We start from the raw sequence: 14,798 nt of genomic DNA, 5'->3' as shown, positions 1-14,798 counted from the left end.
TTTACAACAACACAGAAGGGCCTTGAGGACATACTAAGTGAGATAAGTCAGACAAAGACAAATACTGCATGATGTCCCTTATACATAGAGTCTAAAAAAGCCAAACTTGTCAAAACAGACAGTAAAATGGGGGCAGGAGGGTAAGAGAGATGTGGTTCAAGAGTACAAACTTGAACTACTAGTAAATTAAGTTTCTGAGATCTAATGCACAGTATAGTCAATATAGACAATATCGTATTATACTCACCAAATTTGCTAAGAGACTAGATTTTAATTCTAATCACAAGAAAGGATAACCACGTGCCAGGGTAGAGGTGCTCACTAGTGCTACAGTGGCAATCATATTAAAACATATAGATGTATCCAGTCAACATGCCCTGTACCTTACACTGATACAATGTTATATGTCAAATATATTTCAGTTAAAAGATTTTTGAGGTAATTTGTTTAAAGCCACTATATTTGCTATGCAGCAATAGAAAACTAATAAAGAATATTCCTTTAAGATATTTTAAAAACAAAAAATAAAGCTAACGTTTTCTTTACAGTGGAACATTTGAATTATTTACATTACACTTAGGAACAAGTTAGGATGTTCATTATCACTGCTAGTATTTAATTTAATTTTTTTTTTTGCTTTTCTAATGGAGTAAGACGAGGAAAATAAATACGAACATACATCAACAAGGAACAAAATTATCACTATTTTGGAAATGATAAGAAAACCAAAAATGACGGTACCAACAAACATTTGAACTGGTTTCTTAGCTTTAGTGGGTGTATTAGTTACCAAATAAATACATTAAAATAGATGAGCATATGTCATAGTAAAATAGATGAGCATAACAATAGATTTCAAGATACATACTCTCCACAAACTTATTTATATATTTAATGAATTTTGAGGCAGAGGACAAGATAAAATAATTGTCCAGGTCAATTAAAAGAATAAGCTAGCCATAATAAGCAGTAACATTTTGGGAAAAGATTGACCCAGGGAAACAGGCACTTAGATGTTATGAAGTCCAGAGTGTGTTACTAACCCACAGGTCAGTTTCAGAAAGTGACCCAAGGGCCCACACATATGTACATGTTTATGTACATAAACAAGTGTGTGAATGATTTCTTCACTATCCATTTCTGTATTTTCCAGATCTCCAAGGTGATCATTAAAATGCACAGTTCTTGTTCAAAAGGGTCCTACAGTGTGGTGGGAAAGGCAGAGGTAAATAAACATAGCACAGTGTGGTAAATGCTACGGGGAGGGGTCTTTGAGAGCCTGGGTTTCACAGTGTGTTGGTCATATAGCCTAATGATGAGTTACTGGAGGTGAGAAGAGCAGGAGGCCCAGCAGGTAGTCAGCCCAGCAGATAGAACAGCAGGACAGGGACTCAGGGAAGACCAAGCCATTCTGCAGAGGAGGGATGTTGGAAAGTGGTCAAAAAGACCAGTCTCCTGAGATTATCAGGAACTGTTGACTCTTTCTGACTCACACGGGGTCAGCCCCAAGCTTTCTGGAGGGGGCACCTGGGCTGTGTTCTGTGCCTGAGGGCTCCCAGCCCCTTCATGTTAACCAGCCAGCTAGTGTGTGTCTGGAGTTTGATCCTTTATTATTTTCTGGTTGAAGCAGCAGGTCCTGTAAGTAAACTTGAAAATATTTCAAACAATCTAATTAACACTTTTGGATCCAAGCCACCAACCACATTTCACCCTCTCCCATTCATTGACCTCTCTGGAAAGTTCCTACATGCCTCCGACCAGCTGATAATTATGTCCCCACCTCTGACTTGAAATGAATAAATGTAGTCATAAGATCTTTTAGCTGAAACGAGCTTGGAGGTTTTTCTTTTCACAGATAATCTATTGTGGGGTGTGCACCAAGGGTTGAATGTGACTTGCAAAATGACAGATTACTTGAGGGAATCATCATGACATAACTCACACTTTGCAAGATGGTATAAAGGTCCAGAATTCATTTCACAGCTGTGCAAAAAAGTGCTATTTGTTCATACAAAGTTTTATTCATCCATATAAGAAGCTCAGTGTCAATTTTACCCACCTCTAAGCCATGTAAATAAGACCTTGGGGGTATGTATTTTGTGCACTACCTTATTCCTGATTTTCTTATAAACAGCTAAAGTTCTTTTCAGAAAGGAATGGAGGTTTTAATGAAATCCCTCCTTATCAATGACTCAGTGTTACTACCTTAAGTGACAGATGACAGAATTCCAAGTAACCTTCCTGACTCATTTGACCATAAGATGACATTCTTTCCCAGAAGCCTTTTTGCTTCCTCTTGGGTCAAGTCAAAGCTACTCCTGGCCATCACTCAGCTGTTTCCCTTGCTCCTACCGGCTCTCCTTCCCTGCCCCTCATCGCGGTGCCCTTCTCCTGGGCCCCCGGCTGCCTCAGCTCTTCTTGGGGTCTTCGTGCTGGAGAGGGACCCACCTTTTGTTCCAGCCAGATAAGCCAGCACCTTCTCTAACAACCTCTTTCTCAATATATGTTCTCCTCACAATAAGATGCCCCATGTTCTACTATGAAGAGTTTCTTTCAAAAAACAGTTAAAATTGAGAAAGAAAAGTACTAGAGGTATTTTGAGGTGAAAAAAAAAAAGACAAAATTCTACAATCTTTCATCTTTCAGATGAATTTATATCCTAACATGTTTGGTATAGGAGTAAGTACCTGTAAGTAGATATAAATCTTAAAATGGAATACTTGAGCCTGGGAGGCTACCCGGTAGCAAACTTCCCAGGGGTCTACCCAGTCAAGGTTAAGAGCCATAGGAATACACGATTCCACCATTGGGGTCAGGCCAGCAGAGGCACTGGGAATTGCTCGCCTCTGGCAGAGGGCAGTGGCCTCTCATGGGAGGTGGCCACTTCCAGAAGAGCACTGATAATATTTGCAACCTTAAAAATTTTAATATGAATGAAAAGCTACCATCTTTTGAGACCGTTGGAAGCCATGCGCTGTAAGTGCAATTTTACAGATGAAAATTCATCAATAAGGCTGTTTTTCTCCTCTGACTCACCTTAGGGCCATCATCCTCCTGGGTGTCTGAGGTGGACATTGACACAGTTTGCCAACAGGGGTAGAAGTCCACAGAGCTGTATGGCCACACCCGGGCCCAGGGGTGGTTGTTGAGAGTCAAGGTGGGGAATCAGGCCATATCTGTAGAATGCTTTGTAAAGCAAGCTTTTACCACCAACCCAAAAGTATTTATTCATAATAATCAGTTGTTTATTTGAGTTGCCTAGAATTCAGATTGGCGTCCAGATTTGTTTGTTATGTGCAAGTAGAATGCAAAGAAATGTAAGCCAGGCTTCCTGCCCTCCAGAAGTTTCTACCTACTCATGAAAAGTTAACTAACACCAAAAAGAAACATTTGACAAGTTGTAGCCTTCAGGTATCTAGTCTGACGTTAGGATGCACATTTTAGGGGTAAAATGGGAGGAAAGTCTGGAAAAAACAGGCGGCAGCCACCTGGAGTCCCTTGGATCCCATTCAAGAAAGAGGGACAAGACTCAGCCACTAGGGCATATGCTTGAACAGGAAATTGCAATGGTCAAAACTGTCCCAAGGGGGCTTAATCTCACATGTAAGTGTACAGTGAATTGATGAGATGTATTTGTTAGCTATTATCCAGTGATGCCATATAACAAACACCCTCCAATCTCAATGGCTTCTAACAGCATCTCTTTTTCTCATGTGCCTGTGGTCATTGGGGGTGCCCTGGGGACTTGGCCCAGGTGGTTCCAGGCATAGTTTTAGGCTTCTCAAATTTGACTCTAGGCCCCAGGCTGAAGGGACTGCAGCTACGAGGGGCATGTTCTCCTCACAATGAGTCATGGGACCACATGACAGGGGGGCAAAACATGCAGTATCTCTTATGGCCTCTGCTTATGCATATCTGCTGAGCATCCATTGGCTTCATCAGGCACTTGACTGTGACTGTGACTGTGACTGGACCATGACTGACTGGTCAGTGAGTCGGGGAAGGATCCTCCCCCTCAAGAGGAGGAGCAGTGAATACTGACTGGAATTATCCAGTCTGTCATAGGCAGGCAAACTTGAAGACTGAAGACCAGTTACTATCTAAGAAGCGGTTTCATGTCTGATTCATCTTTTTAAAACCTATGGTGCCTTACAATACACTGGCCTCCAGCAACAGACTGGAGAGTTAGGCAAAGGATGAAACCTAACATACCAGCTGTGACTTTTCTTCTTCGAAGGTATTTGTGGGCGTATCAGCTGATCCAGCCACTCTCTGTTGGGTGTTCAGCAATGACTTCCACAAAATTCCACCTACTATTTGTAGGAGTTGGGCAGTACTAGTTATTAAATGCTGAAAACTTAGATTGTGAACAATAATCTGTGTGCTTTAGTTTTGAAAGCTTAATACAAGTTTGTACTTTTTTTTTAAAGACTGTGGAACTAACTTGGTGTATTGGAAAAGGTTAAGTTTTATTTTCAAAAGGTTGAAAAATATTTTAAAGAAAGAAGTAATTGAAATGGAAAGATTACATTGTGAAAAAGGAAAAAGAATCATTTATTTTAAAATCTAGAGGTGTACCTATGAACATGTAATATTTCTTGATTAAAGGTGTGAAATAGATGGAAAGAATTTAAAATAGCTTATCTAAAATAGCTTTTTGGTTTTTATGCTACCATCATATATTTATATGTGACTTTATACTTGAGGAGGTAGTTCTGTATATACATGTTATCTCACTTGCTGCTCAGAGCAGCCTGACCATCAGTCAGGGTGGAAAGTGTCACCCCCCCTTTGATACAGTCTCAGAATGGGGAGGAATTTGCCAACCACCAGACAGCAAGCCTGTAGCTGCTGGACATAGAAGGCAGCCTCCCAGCCTCTGTGAAAGTCCACCACAGACTTAAAGCCAAAAGAAACTCAGCTGGGCCTGAAAGTCAGCAGCAGGCAGACAAGTCAGACTTAACATACAGGAAGTAAGAACTTCTACCCCAGCCCAGCAGACACGCGTTGCTCATCCAGCAACCAGTGTCCCCTGTGCGTGGCCCAGGGTCAGGGTACAGCGTGCAGGGAGGGAGAAGTAAGATAGACCACACACGCTCACCAGCTTTTAACAGCTTCCCTACTCCAGGATGAGTAGAGAAGGTGTCTGTCATGATCTAGCTGGGCCCATGCAAAGTCATAAGCTCAACATGCTAGTTATTCCCCCAGAATTATCATGCAGTGAACAAGATAAAATGTATGTGTATTTACTATTTTAAAAAACCTCTCATATATGCATATGAAATGGAGGTCATACTGCTCTCCTGAAATTATTGCACTGGCAGAAGTTCCTTGTACCTTGGAGGGGACTTCTCAGGGTTCCCAGGAGTCCTTTAAGATCCAAAGGCAGAGTTCAGTGAGGTGAGCTGTGTACATGGATTAGAAGGTACTAGAAAGCTGAAAGAACACAGCAACTTGAATAGAAGTAGAGAGCCCCAAGTGTGAGAGGGAGGTCAGTGATATACCCCAATGGCCTGGACAGACCAAGTTCCCCAAAAGCCCCAGAGCGGGTGCTCAGTCGCCATGTGGACAGACAGACTGGAGACTGCGGTACTACTGCAGAAAAACGGCTTACTCCGCAGGCCTGGCCCCTTCCGAGGACAGCGCCTGACCGGGGACTGAGACCTTGCCCCTAGGGTTTGCATAGTGCAGGGATTCCTGACCTGGGCACCGTGGATGGAATCCAGGGGGTCCACAACCTTGGATGGGAAAAACAACTACATCTTTACTCTCACTGACCCCCAATGAAATTTAACATTTCCTTCAATTATGAATATCAGCAACGAGCCACGTTAGTCACCACTAGAAACCACAGACATTTTCATAGGACATGACAGTTACTGCACCTCCTATTACCATGGGCACATGTTACTACTTTAAAATTAAGGGAGTTGATAGACTGTAGCTCTTGTTATTTGGCATACTGATAAATAAGCATATTTCTACTATGTCTCAATTCTAAAAATTACTTTGAAAACACTATTATTGGTTTCTTTTGTCACTTCATGTGTTTCATATATTTAGAAAACATTCAAGGAAGGAAGCGGTCCATAGGCTTCATGAGACTGTTGGCAGCATTCATGGGACACAGAAAAGTTAAGAATCCCTGGTGATAGCACTTGTGTGTGTTTTTGTTTATTTATGGACAAAGACTTACAGACAAGTGCAGAAAAAAAAAATCCTCTTTTGCAACCCAAAACTCATTGTTCAGTATGAGTTTTGATACAGATAAGAAGGAACATGATACCTAATGAGGACTCAAGTAGTGATGGGGGGCTGCTATTGATAATTAAAAAGCATAGAATGTAAGGTAAATCTCAGCTATATCAGTTTAGTGTTCTAATGTTGACATGAAACAAAAATGGCTTCTCTTTTAGGCTCATAACTTGAGAATACAGTGTCTGGACTTAAAGGTATTTACATATCCCAATGATCTATAGTATTCTTAGGGTATGACAACTTAGGAATGAATATGATTCGAACTTAACTCAGGGTTCGAGGGTGTCTGAAATGGAGAATGAGGCAGACCCACCTCCTCTGACCCTAAATGTGGCCCCAAAGTAAACTACTTGAAGAAATGGAACTCAGATTACAGGCGGGGAGTTTTTGAAGTATGTCCATATTCATGGAGAGCAAAGAAGCTGAGCTAAAAGAGAATCGGACTATTTTTATTAAAGATCATGCCTCACTTTGGAGAAGCAAAGGCAATTGACAGTGGAAGGAACCACACCACACTAAGTTCTTAAAAAGTTTATTGACCTATGTTGCCTACGTTACATAATAAAAACAACCCTTTACAGTAAAAAAAAAGAAAGAAAGAATCCCTGGTGACATCTACCCCTATTAATCTTCTAAAATCTAAAATCTTTGCTATTAGAAAATAGACTCCTTAGATGGCAGGTAACATCTTCTCTACACCCCACCAGGCTTTGTTTGCTTTTTTCCCCCAAGTAATACACAGTAGCATTTCTTTTAAGAATGCCATTTTTTAAAGCTCTTTTTAAAAAAACAAACAAACTACCCTGGGCTCATTCTGCTTCCTTCCTGTCTTCCTCTTTCTCTCTCAACCCAAACACCGGTGTGTACAATACACACATGCACACAGTTTGCTGAGGTGGCCAGCAGGCTTGGGCCCCCACCACCCCACCTCTCCCTGGGAAGGCTGCTGTTGAGCCTGCCCCGGATTCTTGGTGGTTTTCTGGAAATGTTGTGTAACCCTTCATTACAAGGAGGGGAACAGAAAGCTCGGGCAGGATGCAGTGTGTGTAGCTGGCCCTGCCCAGCTTGGTTCTCCCTACTTCTCTGTGTTCAGGGGTTAAACATTGTTTAAAAGTTGTGGAGGATTCATTCCTTCCCCTCGTTCTTGACTCGATCCCTTTATGCCACTGAGAAATCCTGGGAGGGAAAGACCCCTGGTGTAGTTAAAGAAATTACAACCTTCCCACCAAAGATAATACAATATTGTCTTAAATTTGAAACAGAGATTGTTTCCAAGCCCCATGTGGGTTTTATGGTGGTTTGTATCACATACCTTTCCACTGAAAGTTGGCAAAAATAAGGTAGCATTACAGACTATATCCTTGACTCTTACAAGTTAAATTCACAACAGTATCGTAATAGAGTGGTAAGCCATCTATATCGCATGATAAAAGGAACCAGTTTTCTACCAAGTGGTTTGTGCCTGAAAAACCAGTGCTTATTAATGACTGATTTATGGGTTTGTTTTTCAATCCAATTAACTGAACAAAAAAAAAATGCATTTTTTCCATCTTTGATCATACTGAAGCTTTGCTGTGGGACAGGAAGTGTGTGTGCCTGAGATTATTATAATACTGTCCTCAGGGGAGCAGTAAGCATCTAAGCCAACCATCCTTTAGGGCTATAGACCTGCCATGTAAGCCCTTCGCCACCTGTTTAAGGAGTGTCTGCTGACTGTTGATTTTCAAGCCCCATGCTGGGTAGGCACTGGGAAGACAATGGCGAATGTGATTAACATGGTCCTGCCTGCAAAGAGCTTACAGGAACACAGCCACCTATACTACAGGGTGGTAAATGAACAGTGGGAAGCGCAGGTCATGTGGGGCACCAGGAGAGATTCCTAACCCAGAAGAAAGAGCAGCTGATGTTTGTCAGGCAAAGGCAGGTGGGCCAGTAGAAAGGCGGCATGCAGAGGCCCAGCCAGGAAGAGCCGGCTAAACCTGGGGGCCCAGAGGGAATGGCTGATGTGGAGACTCCAGGCAGAGAGCACTGAAACAGGACACCTTCCAAGCCATGCTAAGGAGTTTTGATCTTATTCAACGGATAAGGGACCGCAGAGTGAACTTCTCAGCTGTGTGTTTCAGGAAGTGCCTTCTGTCTACATTACCGATCCAGGCTGGACCAGGCGCCAGTCTCTCCTAGACTTTCTGGCTAAAAGTCATCAGCAGTTTCTTGGAGAGAAAAGAATGGGAACTCATATCCTAACGCTCTATTTTAGAACGTCTGCCTTTGACCTTGTAGGGGGTCCTCATAGTTCACTTCCCAGAGGGGGGTTCAAACATTCCCAAGAGTCCTTCACTGGCATCCTTGAGGCCCAAGGACTGACCCCAGTGCCGTTGCACATTGTTACCCACAGACAGCTGAACGATGGATCCTACTGGAGTCAAGAATCTGGACCTAGAGTGTGAGCAATCACGGAAACGCCCCCCACCATGAGGCTTTAGTGAGCCTTATTTTGCTCAACAGGTCACGCATTTCACAGTCATGTCAGTCACCACATGAGGTTCACAGCAGCCCCACAATTTGAGGCGGGGACGCAGGGAGGGCTCATGCATCCAGGTGAGAGAAGGCGGGAGAGGTTGGCCCACACTGGAGCCTGCCGGGGCCTCTCCTCAGGCTTGCCTCGCTCCTTGTGCTTGGAAGGACTGGAGTCCTGGTTTTGCTCGTGTGTGGACAGAGCTGTCCCTTCAGGACAGATCTTGTTAGCCAGACTCGCACAAGCCAGAATGTCCACGTGTTCATGTTCAGCAAATGACTATATGACTCACTGTGCCAGGGGCTGGAGTTCTCCCACCATGCCAAGTCAGCCCTTTCTCAGCATATGGTCAGGCTCCTTGCATAGCCGATTCATAATCAGAATGCCAGTTTATAAATGTACAATGAGAAATTTAGCCATTATAGGAAGCAGAACCCTGCATGGCCTGCCCTGTGGGGCTCTCTGGATGCATGGGTCAGACACTCTCATGTAAGACTAGAAACTATTTCTATGTGCACTTTAGAAAAATGCATGGGTAGAGGACTGTAATAACTTAAAATAATGCATTTAAAGCAGTATTTAAAACATGATTTCTTTTTCTTATTCTGTGCACTTAGTTAAAAACTTTTTGACAAAAGAAAGACTGTGTGTGTAACACAATATTTTGGAGGTGCATCCTCTGCCAACAGGAAAAGTCTCAACCACAGGATTTCTGGGGTCTCCAGGGCACGTTTCACCCTGTCCTGGATTAGTGCTGCGAAATTCAACCATGCTGAGAGTGCAGAGCGCACGAGGGCCTGCTTCTAAGGCAAGGGGAAATCGGACCCAAGACAGAGGATTTTATAAAACTCACCGTGGGTTTTATTTTTATCTGAACAAGAAGCGCTCACCTCATCTCTGCCTGTAACAGTCAAACCGCAACTCTGCTTCAAAAATACTTTTATTCTACACCCAGAAAAGCCACAAGCAATTACTTCATGAAAGTCTTTCCTTGTGTCTCACTCTCCCCACAGGTGTGCCTTTGGGGCTCTGCTCTGATTTGTGTGTGGCACCTGGCCTGGTGTCTGGGGAGTGAGTGTGCGCTCATCTGTGAATCTTGCTCCCTTTTGCTGTCCTGAGGTCTTTCTCTCCAGCTCTCGTCTCGAGTGCAGACCTCTCCACTGGGCTACAGCTTTCCAGACATCTCCCCTTAGGGGACTCAGAGACACCCCGGGCTGAATTCCCTATGGCCCCTACCTCGCTGAACGCCAGCGCCGTTCGTTGGTTGCACACAGCACGCACCTGAGAGCTGTATTTGACCCCTTTCTCTTCCTTCCTTTCCTACCCCATCATGGGGCCCTGAATGTTGCCGCACTGTGTGGGTCCTAGCTCCGCCCATTTCCGGCTGCCAGCGCCATCATCTCTCAGCCGACTGGGCAGGAGTCTCCCAGTGGGCACCCACTACCGCTCCTTGACAGTGCTTTCCAGAACCCCTAACCTGGCCTGTGACTCTGTGCCCTGACCCGCTCTCCAGCTCGGCTGGCCCCACGCTCCTCGCCGCCAGGGCTCCAGCTCACCGGCCTCCTCCCAGTTACAGGGACAAGGCGAGGTCCTCTCTGTCAACTCCCACGGCCTGTCAGGGAGGGCTCGGGGTGGGGTCCTCAGGGGGGCACCCCCCACGGTGGCTCTGCATGCTCTCCTTTCCAGGCGCTGCCCAGGCATCCTGATCCCTGTGGGCTTACCTGGGGGAGGAGCGCACAGCACGAGGGCAGCCTGTGCCCATTTCCCTTGCTGACATGCCCAGCAGCCGGCACCTTGCCTGACACGCAGTTAACATTTGCTGAGCCAGGGAGGAAAGGGAGGCATCAAGGGAGGGGGAGAGGGAAGGAGAAAAAGGGAAGTGACTATTCCTCTGGCTGTATCTACCTTCTTTCTCCATTTTACCTTTCCCTCTTAAAAAAAAAAAAAATGCATATTACTTTTTTGTCTCAAAAGACTAGGTTAGTGCTCAAAACTGGAACGAAAGAGTTTCCCTCCCACAACCTACACTAAACAAAACTCACAGCCCCACCAAATTTCAACCTGTACAAATGAAAATTTTCAGACTCCAAGAGAAACGATTTAACAATTTTTCATTTTAAATCTGATCAGGAACTAGAAACCGTGGTGTGGTTCTGGGAGGATGGAAAGGACATAATTGGAAATGGCTCATAATGCAGGGAGGTCTGTTATAATGTATATACATATTTAGTCACTCAACAAATACTTGAGGACCTATCATGTGCCGACTGCAAGTGTGAATAAGGCAGTAGCTTTCAAATTTTTTCTCCCCTGCAGCCCGCAGGAAGAAATGCATGTTACATTGGGAGTCAGCATATACAAATGCTCAGATAAAGTTACATGAAGCAGTAAGTACTTGACTACATGAGACACCTTGATAGTTTCTATTCTTTCTTCTTTTAATGCTGCTCATGCCCAACTAAATTTAATCTCACTGACCCATTACTCAATTACAGCCCTTGGTTTGGAAAACCGGGAGTAAACCATAGGCCAGGCCCCATAAGTAAAGCAGCTCCCGCTCCATCTGGGCAGATGCCGGGGGTGGATCGTGCTGGGAGCAGTGCTGGCCTCCAGTGGGGTGGGGTTTCAGGGTGTGCACCTTTAGGACACGAGGATGGCACAGTCAGCAGGCTGTTAGCAGAGGCACCTGCCTGCCTGCCTCCTTAGAACAACTCAGCTTGAAAGTTAGTTGTTGAAATTGGTTACTTCAGTTTCAGCAAAGTAAACCTATAGGTCAACAGTTCTTAACCTGGGGGGCTAAGAATAGGCTTCAGGAAGCTGTATGTGACTGCTGTGTGGGAGGGCCAGGGGGTGGGGGGGCATGGTTTTCATCAGATTTTCAAAGCATTGGGCAATGAAGAGTCAAGAACCTCTGTCCTAGTGGTGGGAACACTGAGTTTCTGGTATATGTTAGGAAAAGTAGATGGGAGGATGGGCAGGTTAGCATGCCTGCCTCCTCCTGTGTCCACCCGCCTTGACCTTCCCCCTCAGCCTCCCTGAGGCCTGCACACAGAGGGCGCACTCCCACCTGGCCTGCTGATCTAAGCTTCGCAGCTCTAGCAAGGATCTGCCAGGATGGGGTGTTTCCTTGCCCCAAGGCTCTCCGTGGGGGATGGCATGTTAGCTCTCTGTTAAATTTAACCACTAATTACAATTCCTCACTGTACTTTACTCTTAGAAACCCTTTGTAAATCCTTTCAGACAACCCTTGGAATCTCTAGCCATTGATCTGCCACAAATTAGGAAATAATATTCCCAGGCCATAAACCTATGGCAGTTAGCAGGGCAGGCTTCATGGGCACGCAGGACCCAAGGGTGGCTCACTGCTCTGCTATCACCGTCTTGAAGCTCTTAATAATTTTTTAATAAGATGCCCTATATTTTTATTTTGCAGTGGGCCCTACATATTGCATAGACCTTCCTAACCATTAGACAGAATCTTTGGCCTGCCCTTTGAATGCCTTTGTTTAGAAAAGTAATTAACAATCCACCGAGTAGAGCCCAGTGACTCAGTGAAGAGCTGTCATGCTTTATAGGGACAATAGCAACAAGCTAGAAAACAACGCACTGTATTTAGAGTCCAGGAAGCGTGCGCTGATTCCGATGGGGGCTAGTATTTATGTGGTGCTTTGTGGTCTGAGTGCTTTAGAGTCCCAGTGAGTTCCAGGCCGAACCTGGGTCCCTAAAGGGCCAGCTCTTATAAATTATGTACAGAGCTTCTACTGCTGAGGCCTGCCAATGCTCTTCCTAATTTTGTGTGGTATAGACACAACTGACTTCAGTTCTTGAAAAGCTTTATTTAGTTATGTGATCATAGTTTCTGAGTTGGAAAGAACTGTCTATAGTATATCCTACTGCTGAGGCCCAGATACCTGCCCAGAGGTTACATTGCTAAATAGGCATTGAGGTTTAGGATTTGGGGTCCTCTAAGAATCCAATGTCCTTTCCACAGGGCACCACCAAGCTGCTGTTCTACAAGAGTGGGATACCTCACGTACTAGGAGCTGTACTTGGCACTGCTTAGGATGGGTACAGTACTCCTTACAGGCTGGTTGGAAGTCTTTTTTTTTTTGGTGATTGTAAACAGTGGGGCCATTTTAGAAAATGGAACATAATGAGGAAACTCAATATGTACAGCAAATAGAGGCCTATATGCTTGAAGGGGAAAATGGTGGGCGATGGGGGGAAGGGCCTGGCAGCACAAGGGGCTCAGTTTGGAAGCACCAGCTCTGCCATCCCATCAAGAGAGTGAGGCCCCGGCAGCAGGAGCCACTCCAGGAAGACAGGCAAGGGCCTCACAGGATGTCATTTGCTTTGGGAAACCCCTCTAGCAACTCACGGAGGACAGACTGACAGAGAGGCCCAAGAAGATTTACAGCAGTTCACGAAAGACGTGATGGGGCTGGTGCGCCACAGTGGCCGGCAGACGGGAGCAGGAGAACAGGAAACAATCCTGTGGACCAGCTGGATGTGTGGATGAGAGGCTGTGAGGGATTCTCTACCCTGAGCAACGCAGTGCATGGTGGCTCCTTGCTGAGAAGAGGAGGGTGGGTGAGAGGAGCCCACAGGGGAGTGTGATGAATATAGCTCTGGACCTGCTGAACGTGAGGTGTCCATGGGGCAGTTCGGTAGAAATGTGTAGCAGGCAGTTGGAAAGATGGCATGAACTGTCCCAAGGAAAATCTATCAAGGAGAAACATACAGGCCCAGTGGTGGGGCAGGGGATCAGTGACATCCAAACACACTTAAAGGTAGTAGTGCCCCTGTGCCCAACGGGAATGACCAAGCTTGCAACCTCCCACCACCCCTGTACCCTCTCAACCTGAATGTTTGCAATAGATCCACCACCAAACATTGACCCAAAGGGCAAAGGGATTGTGGAACCTCAGGCATGTGCCCTCAAGTGCCAATCACATAGGCCACTGGATAAGCAGATATTCAAGGGGATGAATGTCAGTGCAGAGTGACAGCACGCTAGGAGAATTTTGGAAAATCCTACAGAGAACTGAATGCCAAGCACCCCTTCTGCCCTTCTGAGTCTGGGCTGCTTCTGTATCAAGAGTTGGGGCAGCCAGGACTTGTCCCAAGGGAGCTGGACTGAGCCACAAGAAATCTGTGACTCTGAGAGTGTTGGGCAGGAAGGGTTTTCTGGCCAATGGCCCCTTTTAGAAATGGGAAATGAGGACAATTATGAACATTAATATCAGCCTCATAAAACTGCCATCCAGGTGAATCTGCCAGAGCATATGCTGGAGAAGGATTTAAGGGGAACATTCTCCCCTCTTACTCTCCCGTCTCACGTCCATCCAGGTGCTCTTGTAACATACAGGAATTAGTGGTGGTCCTGAGACTCACAGTGTATGTATAACTGTATGATTGGATGAGGTATTATATGGGAAAGACCTTAAAATGTACAGAGTACAATAGATATTTATGTTCCTTTCCTCAAGCTGTCCTATATTTTAATAGTAGTCATCAATAAGTTAGCTCTACAGCTTCAACTTAAGAAAAATGACATGTCTCAGAAGTTTTGTGAAGAGGTCTCATTCTGGATAAAATTTTTAAGAGTTTATTACTTTGGGCACATCACAGTTTGCTTTTTAAGAGAACCCGTATCAATTCCATTGAGCCATTGTGCCCTGCTCATGGACACAGCTCTCTGGGCCTTAGATGACATAGATTCTTTGCTATGAGATCACAGAAGTGTGTTTACTTTGGAAAAGCATGCCCATTGGGAAAGTCATTTTCCAGCCTTGTATGTATACAGTCTGAAAGGTTTTGAAGAGCCTTAATATTGTTAGCTGTACATGTATAATTACATAATGTATAATTGTTAGCTGTACATGTGATAACTCAGTTCTGAAACCCTCATTTGGGGGATAAATTGACTGGCTACTAACTAGACAAGAAGGAACATGTGACGCAAGAGCGTGGCGGAAGTGGAAGTAGTAGTTCCATGGAGCGGCCCTGGGACTTGGGCAGTTCC

The 14,798-nt window shown here is 44.9% G+C and overlaps 1 protein-coding gene and 1 non-coding gene across 3 annotated transcripts in view; both read left to right on the top strand.

The window, feature by feature from the left end:
• ZDHHC14 (zinc finger DHHC-type palmitoyltransferase 14) overlaps positions 1-14,798 on the top strand; it is a 258,748-nt gene that overhangs the window by 189,590 nt on the left and 54,360 nt on the right. The gene's annotated exons all lie outside the window — the stretch shown is intronic.
• LOC118913107 (small nucleolar RNA SNORA40) lies at positions 6,154-6,282 on the top strand. The gene has a single exon (XR_005025086.1). It is a non-coding gene; the product is annotated as a small nucleolar RNA SNORA40 (small nucleolar RNA).

Source organism: Manis pentadactyla, chromosome 12 (assembly GCF_030020395.1).
Source record: "Manis pentadactyla isolate mManPen7 chromosome 12, mManPen7.hap1, whole genome shotgun sequence".
Classification (NCBI taxonomy): Eukaryota; Metazoa; Chordata; class Mammalia; order Pholidota; family Manidae; genus Manis; species Manis pentadactyla.
This window is presented reverse-complemented; position numbering and strand designations above follow the sequence as displayed.